Source organism: Diadema setosum, chromosome 12 (assembly GCF_964275005.1).
Source record: "Diadema setosum chromosome 12, eeDiaSeto1, whole genome shotgun sequence".
NCBI lineage: Eukaryota > Metazoa > Echinodermata > Echinoidea > Diadematoida > Diadematidae > Diadema > Diadema setosum.
The window spans coordinates 12,189,074-12,201,217 of NC_092696.1; positions in this window are offsets into that span (position 1 = coordinate 12,189,074).

Genomic DNA, 12,144 nt, shown 5'->3' on the forward strand with positions numbered 1-12,144 from the left:
TTTCAAATGATGCGTATTGAAATCACGAAAATCAAATAAAGGTGTCCACCGTATCCCATAAGTGTTGAATTATGTAAAAGAATATATGAACTATATATACATCAAAAGCTTCTGAAAATTCAATGAATATTCCTATAGCATATTTTTGTTAAGGGTTAAAGCAGAGATAGTTTTTATCTTCTATTAGAAATTCGAAAGCATGAGTGGTTGAATAATTACACCTGGAACCATATTGGCAACTAGAAAGTATATCAAATTTTGTTGGAAAAGAATAAAAACGTATATGTATACTTTTTTGGTAGTTTTGAAAAAAACTGGGAAATTTGATATCGGTGTATAACTTTAAATAATGCAGGTAATATTTTTCTATTATATTGTAGCTTTTTTGCAATTTTCAGTCTAGCTGGGACATCACCAATACTTATAAAAGACAAATTAGACGTATATACAAGGGGTTAAACAAATATATTATAACAAATATATTATTTGTTTCAAAATATTACAACTTAAATCATCGACACTACAAGAAGACGTTGTTTTCAACGTATAATTCCCAAAATTCACTCTCTGTGATTGAGTTAAAAAGATAAAGAATGATAAAAATTATCTTGGAGATAATCTTCAAAATGACGTATTGTATATCAAAACTAGGTTTTGATAAAAATGATAATGCTTCATTGCAAGTGTTTACAGAATACGAATTTAAATCATTTGCAAGCATTTGGGAATGTTGGAGAGAAACGAGCTTTTGGATCCCTCGCCATCTGACACACTAGGGAGTCGGTGTCTCCATGTGGGCTTTCTTTGATCCAATAGACTCTCAATCAGTTCCGATCGTAGTACTGTTCCTGCTTGTTGAGATCAAAGGAGAGGTTTTTTTTTTTTCTGATGATGTTGATGCTTGATTATAGTTGGGTCTCAAGCTTCTTTAGCCCTTGATAACATGGATAAGAAGCATCGAGTATACCCAGGATTTCATGAATGACGCCATCTTGTTTTCCGATGTTGGTGTTCAATTCGGCCAGTCTGGTATCAACAGAGTTTGACACCAAGCCAGTACTTGTAACGGCATTCAGGAACTCGTCATCCTCGAGTAATTGCATGATCAGCTTTTTTATTCCTGCCAGTCATGTTGAGTAGTCTTTGTCAACAGTCCAGAAACGTCTATTTTGTTCAGAGTTCAGCAAACCCAGCCCAATACCAGGCAAGAGACAGTGTGAATGGGGTATAGCTCAAAAGGTCAAAAGGTCAAGTAAAAATGTTAACATTTTTTTTCCATATCTTGGAAATGGCTCTAGGTATCTTCATGGAACACAGAATATATGCATGTACAAACTGGTAGTAGATAATCTTGGGAATTTTTGGTTCATGGGGTCAAAGGTCGGGGTCAAAGGTCAAGGTCAACACTTAAAAATTTACTATTCCCTCATATTTATGCACTGCCTGCAGGATTATTTGATTATATGCGTGTATAACCCAATTTTGCCAAAAAGGCCAAAGGTCAAAAGGTCAAAGATTAAGTGAAAGTGCTGAATTCTATTTCTGTGTATGTTTTCTATATCCAGTTTTGTGGACAGTATTTTTTTTAAGGTGAGGTACTTAAATGATATTGAAATGATGCATTTATGAGTGAATGAATATGTGTATATAAGTATGCATACCTCATGGTATTATTCTGCAAAAGACTAGATAATACAGAATTGTATTTATGTTTAAGATTTGCCGGTTATGAGCTGTGTTTTTTTTTTTTTTTTTTGGCAACACTGCTTTCAACAAAAGTATTAATACAGTTTTTTTTTTTTTGGGGGGGGGGGTTGGACAGTCAATTTGCTTTTTTTTTTCTTTTTCAACCTTTCCCTTTAAATTCTGTCTGAGAAATGTCATTTTATTCCCAGCCCAGAAGGCTGTTTTCTGTTTTGTATCTGTGCAAATTCGTTAATGATTTTACTTGTTTGTCATAGTTTAAACCCTTTTTTCTGAAACAGCTGCATTTTTTCATTGCTTCTTGTCATTTTCTCAATTCAGCGGTTTAATGATAATAATAATTAGAAATGTATGTTCTGTATATGTGTATTGACTATTTCTTATTGGTTTTCTGAGGGTTTCGTGGGGATAATGGGTTTAATTTAGAAATTGGGATTGGCCAGGGATTGTGGTATGCCACTGGCTTCCTTGTACAGTTTTGTTGGCCTGGTTACCACCCGCTTCAAATTATCATTAATGTTTGCAGAATGTTTTTTTTTTGTGTGTGTGTTTTGTGTTAATGGTTGTACGAAGGGGGGGGGGGGCGGGGTGATAGGATTCTTAATTTGTGGAGTGTGTGAGGGGAGGGTTGGGAGAGTAAAGGGATCTGTTTTGTAACTATGTCACTTTTTTGGCGGTGTGATAATGAGTTTGTAAATTGTGATTTGATATTGTGAAATATACAATGATTTTTACATAGTTTGTATTTTTATGCAAGAGATTTTAAAAAGTACAGTTATGAATATTTGATCATGATAATCAGTGGCACATGAATCTGTAACGCTGGATGCGTGGAAGGGATATAGGTTAGGGCGGTCCGCGGACTACAGATATTTTGCCCAATGCCTGGCAGCCCTGTTAGGTGCATTCAGTGTTTGGGTATTTTTGTGTTATTGTATTGATTGATTGTTTTGAGCTTTGTAATTGATTATGTATTGCATGTTTTCTGCCAAATAAAAGAATAATAATAATAATAGCTGTTTAGCAACAAACTGAAGACAAAGGGTCTCTCTTGCTATTGTCCAGTGACCACGTGCAGGCTTATTTCACACAAGCAAAAAGCTAATTTCACAGTCAGAAAATACATTGAAGGAAGCATTCGGGACTGACCAATCTTCAAGTTACCAGAAAGAAAACCATAGTGGAGATTTCAGCATCACAAAATCAGCTGCTATAAACACGAAAATAAAGTAATGTTCGTGACTCGCAGGCGGGCTGCCTAGAAGATCCTTGTGTTATTCCATGATTACAATGGCCACACGTTCACAAGAAAAACTTTATATACCAGAAAAAGGGAGTTAAATCATCAAGTGCAAATAAGCTTTGTTCATTCATTTTTCGAGGGGCGCTTCGGAGTAGGTTATTTTTGATAATATATAGAAACGCGTTATGGGTATGTCAGGCATGCACTTTATAATATTTCACGCCGAATCTGGATGATGACTTCCAGCAAATCTGCCGTGTGAATCTTTTGGTTTGCGTCTTTACGACTTTATGGAGACTGGTATACAACCAAATAGCCATTTTCATCGATGTCCGCTACGCCTTAACGGTTATCTGTCAATCTAACAAACGTAACGTCCTCCTCCTTCTTTGCCACATTTCCTGACATGTCCATGTAGAGCTCTTCCTTGATATCAGCATACGCGTTCTCAGCCTTCACCCAATCCTTGTCTTCTTGGTTCATGAAGTCACGGCTCATGACTTCAGGGAGAGGTCGTGAACTTGACTGTGCCGAACTTGGAATATCCGTTCTGACCACTGACGTTTAATTCCACTTTAAGACTCTGGTTCTATGAAGATAAAAACAAAAGAAGAGTACAACATTACATGTGGATACTCCGATTAATCTTATTGTGCCCAAATAGTGTCTCTATCTAAATACACGCAGACAAATAAAAGTCTAAATGATACTTCTTTTCACGATTTTTTGCTTCATTCTTTGTTTCTTTGTTTCTTTCATTTTTCCATCTTAGAAGATGGCTGGATATCCCATATTCAACTGCATCTAATAGTTGGTCTTCCATGGGTTCCAGTTTGAAGTGAGTTGGGACCACTTCACTTCACCATTTCTGCTCTTTGCGATGAATCAATGAAGCGGGATCTTATAAGTAGACCTACATATAAGTTGTGACTCTCTCACACAGAGACGTCCATTTAATGTCTTAGTTATCCGATGGACAGTGCTTTTGCCTCTTACTAGAGGGGGTGGTATATTACACACAACATTTCTAAGTTTGATTCGGGAATCGTACCAGGGTCCTTTGGATCTGGAGGCAGACTGAGCCGAAACACATTTTGTCGTTACTGTCATAAACGTTCCCGAAAAAAAAAAAAAAGAAAGAATAGAATTCACTAATGATTATCGACAATCTCTTCAACATATACATTAAATCAACAGATTTTGATGAGAAAGTCGTGGCATCTACCGTCCGCCTGTCAATCAGAACTGGATGGACATGTCTAAATGCAATATTTACTATCGAAATATAGCGGCCATGGAATCAACCAGGCGAAAAATTCAATAATTTTGTAAAAGTCCGTAGGCTCTACATTTAGACGTGAAGTGCAGTTACCATGTGGAGCAGCATGGTTTCTCTCTTTATAAAAATAAAAACGACGGACAGTAAACTGTTCGAAACGTCGAGTCCTCCTCCATGCTCTTCTATCCATTCTCCGGTTCACAATCCTTTTCAGGACTACACACACTCCAGATAGAGTACTCTCACTCAATTTCGTGCCTCTTATCCTACCTTCTCTTTCCTCCTGTCATTCTAATAGTCCTTCTACGGACTCACACATGGTGAACCGAAAACAGAGCATATGCTATATGTACACCACCATGCAAGCACCTTCTTTAATTAAAAAAAAAAAAGAAAATACATACATCTATCCAAATCTTGATTATGCAATGTGATAAAACAATTTGCGCAATTTCTGTTTCGATTTGTTCTTACTTATCCTCCCCCCCCCCCTTTCTTGTTCCTGTAGAAGGCCAGTGGTTCTTAGTATACCACATGGTTATGAGCTAGACCAGCCGTGTTGGTATTTTTAACCCTACCTATCTTCTGTTTCTCATAGTTTATTCCATCTACAACTCCGATAACTAAATTAATCCCATTTGTACATTCATTTGTTTCTTTGTTTGATTTTCTATCAAAGAAGATGGCTGGATAGCCCATATTCAGCTGCAATAGCTGGTATTTCATAGGGTCCAGTTGGATGGCTGTAAGGCTGCACCATTTCATCGCGTTAAGCACCCTGCTCTTTGCGATGAATAAATGAAATGGGATCTTTTACGTGCATGAGTTGTGACTCTCTCACAGTCGGGACCTCCATTTCATGTCCTATCCTATAGGGACAGAGTATTTTGCCTCTTACTAGAGGGGACGGTTTACACACAACATTGCTCAGTGAGACACGGGTATCGAACCGGGGTGAGAATCGTGAGGCAGACGCGCTACCGACTAAGCCAACTCACCTCCCTCTACATATTGTGTTCATTATTTTCATTTAGCTAATGCCAGGTGATTGTAATATTTTGTCCGCTCCCACGCCATCACTTTTATGTTTGTCCTTGAATACTCAACTTGATGTTCGCCTGTATATCTTATGGCGAAAATGCATCAAAAAGCAATAATTTAATGTCAAACTGTTTGATTGATATCGCACTAGAGGCAAGATGTAAGGACGACTGAAAATTTACCTTGCAAAATAATTCCAGCCACCCTTGAATATTTCAAAAGAGAGTTTTATAGTAAGTATGTGCAATGTTTCTACGGTATAGGCCTACTGTTTTCGAACGTGTTTTTGTTAAATCTTGTGAACAATGAATTTGAAATTATCGCACGGTACAGCCTTACTCTGTACATGCAGACTTCTACTTAAATCCAGCATGTTTTTTTTTTTTCATTGTATTATCATTTTCAGGTTGTTTTCTTTACCTTTGCAAATATAGCTATAAATATAAACATCGACAACATTGTGTATCTCGACAGATGTGGTTGAAAAAAAAAGATATATGTTTAAGGAACAGGGCCAACTTTATCCAGGTAGAAAGTTACTGATTTCTTTTTTTTTTTCTTGCTTTTCTTGATGCTAAATAAAGGGAATACTTACTAAAATATTGGAGGCACGTTTCTTGCTCTTTCGAAGAATAGAGACACCCACCATCGCGAGAAAAAGAAGACCAGCCATCATCCAGCCAATAATTGCTGCTGTTCTCATTCCCGATTCTCCCGTCTTAGACTCTTCCCCTTCTGCATAATGATTTCAAATAGAACTTTATCTTCAGAATCATCTGAAAAATCTTGCTCATAAGGGGAGCCAAAAGAAACTTTTTAGCCTCACCCATTTGATTTGATTTGATTTGATTTGATTTATTTCTGCATTTTTCACAAAGTATATACAACATAACAATTTCCCAATACTATACATAATATATCCAACACAAGAGGAATAGAAATATAGTCATAATGTACCAATAATAATAAAAATAACTATTATTAATAAATGTTGCATCACTCAAATGAAGGGATTAACAGGTTTAGGTTCTTTTCTATTTTTTCATGTCCGATCATTTCATTTTGGCGTGTTCTGTGTGCAGACTTCTCTTCTTTCTTCTCTCCTCTTCCTTTCCTGTCTTTTGTTCTTCGTAGACTTGTATTGTTACCGTCTTCTCTCCTCTCGGTACTGTCTCGCGTCTTACAGTGTATATACGTGTGGGTAATCGAATGTGTGTACGAACGTGTTGTTCTTGTCATATTTTCCCGGTACACGTGGTTCAGTGAGCAGTGTCCGGGCACTAGCACTGGTATTCTATATTTTTTTTTCCCAACCGGTGTATCTCAAAATAATTACATGTATATTGTTATAGAATAGTATATCATTTACTCATTATTTATCTAGCGATCCACGTCCGACAAGCTTTGCTTTTTAGTGGATCACTATTTTCCATAATCGAATTTATTTGCCGCTCGCCCACGAAGTATTTATACAGTGTTTTTCCTAAATATTGTACATGTTATATGTTGTTCTATAATTTGTCTCGTATATATATTACATGAACCTTTTGCAAACGTTTGAACAATATCATTTCATCACATGTATACTTTGTACTATGTTTTTTTTTTTCGATGATTGGAAATAAACTATGATTGAATTGAATTGAATGAATTTTGATATTAAAAGGGAAAAAACGCTGTGTCTATAACTTAGATAACATGACTCTTTTATGAGTGAGACAGTACAACATCAGTGGACACAGTTTTATCTTTTCCATGGCTTTTGCACGTACATATACCTATCTAAATGACGGACGATAACGCTTTAATGAACTCGGCTATAACTGTGCTATATAAATAATATCATAATTCGTACCCAGATAATGGTCTGGTTATGACTAATGCCAGTGTGAAAAAAGAAGATTATCCGCAATCAAAAATGAATGAGCTGTGTCATTGCGAAAACAAAATAATTCAAGTTAAATTCTTCTCTCCAAAATGTTGTCAATACAAAGTTGGATGTAGGCCTACCCTGTCTCTCCTGTATGTGCTGCTGCGTTTATGCTGCGTTTACACCATGTTACCGGTGGCCACGGCAGTCAGTTTCAGGCCACCGCGTACAAAACGGGATGGACGTGAGATAACTTAGTGAGACGCTATGGGTAAATGTGACAGGCCGTGATTACCGTGGATGCCGTGTCAGATTTTTAAACTGTCAAAAAAGTTTGCCGCGGCAGTCCCGGTGCTAATGAGGAACCTTGTACGCCATATAATCAAACGAAGAGAACGCAACAAAACACGACGGCACGTAATAAGCCGTAACAAAACTTGGAGGCGGTCCGTAGCGGGACGCGGCAGATAACATTGATAGTCTAGCCTGACCAGACGCCGTAAGAACGGCTACAGCTCGTTCAGGCTCCGAAGGTTCGTTATTCCGAAGGCTCTATAGTCCGAAGATTCGTTATTCCGAAGGTTCGTTATTCCAAATTTCATTTTCGGATTAACGCATCTCCGGAATAACGAACCACATTAATGTTCGGATTAACGAACCCTTTTTCATTTTCGGATTTAGGTGTAGGGAATTTGTGTATTTCGGATTAACGAACCTTCGGAAGAGCGAAACTTCGGAATAACGAACAGCACCCGTGAGAACAGCTTCTGATAGCTATATGTTCACCGGGGCGAGGAATGAAAGAACAAGACTATAGAATACGAAGAGGGGGAAACAGGTCATGTCTCGTCTACCCAAGGCACACTACGTTTCGGGAAAATGGGGGGCTGCCGTGGCTGCCGGGAACACGGTGTAAGAGAAGAAAACAGGAGAAATATCAGCACACACTCCTCACAATAGACTTTATCTTCTTGGCAAATTCATCTTTTTCTTTAATAGTCTCCACATTTACCCATGGGAAATATTACGTAAGATTCCCTGCTCAGTCATAATGCAATAAATCATAGGTTTAACAACAGACTTTATCTTCTTTGCAAGTTCATCTTTTTCTTTAATAGTCTCCACATATACCCATGGGAATTATTATGTATAATTCCCTGCTCAGTCATAATGCCATATGAGATCGTAGATTTGATGTCTATTTTGTTTCCTTTAATTGACGCATTCATCATCATCTAAATTATCTTTACAGCAGTAACAAGTATTCATTCACTTTAATTCATGCTTTCCACAACTTGGTACTCACCACAAGAAGTGGAGACTGTCTTGTGTGCAGGAACTGTGCTTATTTTCATATCTTGCCACTCATTGTCTGTAAAAACACACAAACAAACAAACAAAAAACAGGGAAGAAAGTCGACCAACACACAGCACGTAAGCACAAACACAGGGCCTATGAAACTTGACTATAAAGATAATAAGAGTAATTGATAGAATACCGACCTCTTGCATACCGATTGGAAATATGATAATACATTCATGTCATATGCAGCGTCTGATTCAACCAAGTTCAGTAAAGTTTATAGTCAGAATTGTAGGCATGTGTTAAATTCGTCAATCAAAATAGCGCTTTATCCGTGATAAAGCAGCCTAATACCAAGTGAAAAAAGTATTATAAGCATGTCAATCTTAAATGCATTTCTTTCAAATGTAAAATCAGGTCACTTTTCAAATCCAATCTATATACTTTTCAAATCCAATCCATATAGAAATGGTTTATAGTGGCTTCTTTTCGATTGGCAAATGATGTTACAGTAATACAACAGTCTGCAAGGGAATATAAGTTTTTCTGTAAACACTGGTAAATAAGATGATCCATTTAAAACGAAAGGTTACTACCTTTAAACCCGTTTGAGAAATTGATATCATCGACACGAAGTACCACATATTAGACTGTTACCTGCCGTGACCTCACCATTGCTCACAGGATTTCTAAGTAGGCAAAATAGTCTCCTTTTCACGCTTCACAGTTTGTAGGCAACTAGTTTTTTATGTCTCTCTGACTGTATCACTTTTCTTTTAAAGCTGGTGTCTCTTTGAGATTATGATATCACATGGACTTCTTCGACAAACCATTTGTTTCATTGTTGACTGAGCGGCAAGTTGGGACTGACACGTTCCAGACAGGGAAGTAAGTCGACCATCCCGGAGGTACCACACACTGCAGAGTCGCACCACCATTGATGACGAAACCTTCGTCACAAGTGAGAGTTATCTTGGACCCTAGGTTCGTTATATTGGTGTCCCAAAAACCATTAGGCACATGGCCGGGATGATGACAAAACCCAACTGAAGCTATCAAAAAAAGCGAAAAGAAGAGATATATCTTGAACTGAATGAAAGATTATAACTATGTCGGTGACTTATCATGCATATTATGCATACATGTTCTAGGTAAATATCAACAAGTTGATTGATTGATTGATTGATTGATTGATTGATTGATTGATTGATTGATTGATATATTATTTGAATCAATTTATGCTTCATACTCAAAAACAACGAACAATCATAACTGAATGACAAAAATAATTACAAAACAGCGATATCTAATCTTTCATGACTTAAATAAAAGGTATACATCAAAACGTATACTCAGTATAATCTAGCGACAAATGGTACTCCAAAATATCAATAAGAACAAAAGTGTGTATAGGACTGAATTAAAAGATAAAAGTTGTCATAGAGCTTCAGATAGATTGCACTTTTATAATACAAAGACAGATTGTGTGATGTGTTCAAGTCTATCGTGACTATTATTAGCATTAGTCACAGTCACTATTTCTTAATTGGTATTAATACTCACCCTAATGAATCACAACAATACATTACAGCTTCTAATATTATGAGGCTGATGAACATTTAGTTATGGCTGATCCTCATTTTTATTGCAACAATGGTATGGCAGTTCAAAAGTAAAAGCTTACTGTGAATGTTCCACAGCGTGGGATGCTAAGGGAAGTCGTAAAATCACTGAATATGATAGCATTTTTCTTGGTAGGGGATAAATCTGATAACACTTTGCAGAGATAAAGAGAACGACATACTCAGCACTTTGATTATTGTCTGGTTCACTTTTTTTTAACTGACAGTCATGATAATCAATGTCTAATCTGCCTCCGGTATACTTACTGTTAAAGAAAGAATATTCATGTTCTGTATTTGCTGGAGATGTCCTACAGCGCGTAGAGCTAACGTCAGAAGAGAAGTTGACAAACGCTTCACGTGGGAAACATTTGCACACCCGACGATAAACAACAGCGACAAAGTTGTCATGGTTTTCGTGTTCTCTTCTGCAGGCAGACACACAATCTCCGTCGGAAGAAACGTTAAGGCCGGAAACTGGCAAATTTTGAAACATCTGTACGTCGCCCTGATAGCACCCAAGAAATCCAGGTTCTACGGAAGTAAGGAAGTTATAGCTTAAATCATGCTATGGTCAGTTTTGTTTTTCGTATTTTTTTTTTCGTGACAAAGTTTAGTGCTGTTACATTTTTCCGCATTACACAGATAATGATCTCCATATATCATACTTTCATCACTGATAAAAAGAAATCCATACATTTTCGTATTTACTTTGGCAACGATGTGAACTCATAGTTCAATTAGTTTTCGACAAGAACACATAATTACATTTATTTATTTATTTATTTATTTATTTATTTATTTATTTATTGCAATTATTTATCCAGAGTAGCCTGATCAGCATGAGATATATAAACAGTACATTTCAAAACAGTATAAAATAATCACACACATCAAGTATATCAATAAAATAATATCATACAATCATACAGATTTGAAATAGACTAACTGCCGGTCTTCCTCAGGGCTCTGTTTTCGTAAAAATCCATGAAACATGAACAACAACATCAACAACGGTAACAATACCAACAATAAGAAAAGAATTTGTTTAGAAATAGATAATTGTGGCAGATCAGCACGGGATAAGTAACACAGTCAAATATAAAAATGAAGTGAATGCACATGTACAAACATCTGGAAATACGATAAAACAAACTGAACATCTAGAAAGAGGAGAGGAAATGATTCAGTATTTCCTATTAGGCGGCTGCAACTCATCCCGCTGTTCTACCGCGAGGTAATGTGTGTTATAAACAGGGGTCCCATTGATTATCAGTACAATGCTTTTAATTGCCCTCAACACACTTTACATTCAACACACTTTACATTCAGCAGACTTTACATTCTCACAATAGATGCAGAATATTAGTCATTATGCTGTTCAATTATCGATTTATCCACAGAATTCCCGAAGAGATATCGCTGAAACGATGAGGCAGTGATTTACGGGAGATAAGTTGAATTTAAGATGCTGATATTGTGCATTTTATAATTTCACATCATGGAGTGCATAGATCAACAGATCCGGTGCCAGGTAAATATGTCAGAGGTAAAAATGTCAGAGGTAATATATGCTAGAGGTAAAAATGTCAGAGGTAAAACATTTTTACTTCTGACATTTTCACCTCTGACATTATTACACCGAACCACAGATCCATAGATTTGTGGAATTTATTGTGGTCCTTCAACAGAGAAATCAATATTCTGAAGAAGAAAAAAATACACTGAGCAGGGATTACGACATAGGAGCTTTACATATTTCAGAAGTGTAGAAATGTGCTACCATTACAATACCACGTGCTTAAAGGCATAATGTACCAATTGCAGAAGAAACAAGAACCCAACATTGGTACTTTCATATAGTAAAATGCAAAGTAGAGATAGAAAAACCACTACAAAAATGTGAATCCGTGTATAATTGATGTTAAGTATTGTTTTAAAAAATACAAAATGTGAAGAATAGTTAATAAAAATGTTTCTAGACTAAACCGTCTACATTTATGATTTAATGCAAAAAATACTGATATTTCAGGCTTTATTACAAAAACTATTCATTTTAGGATGTTTTGTGATATACAACAG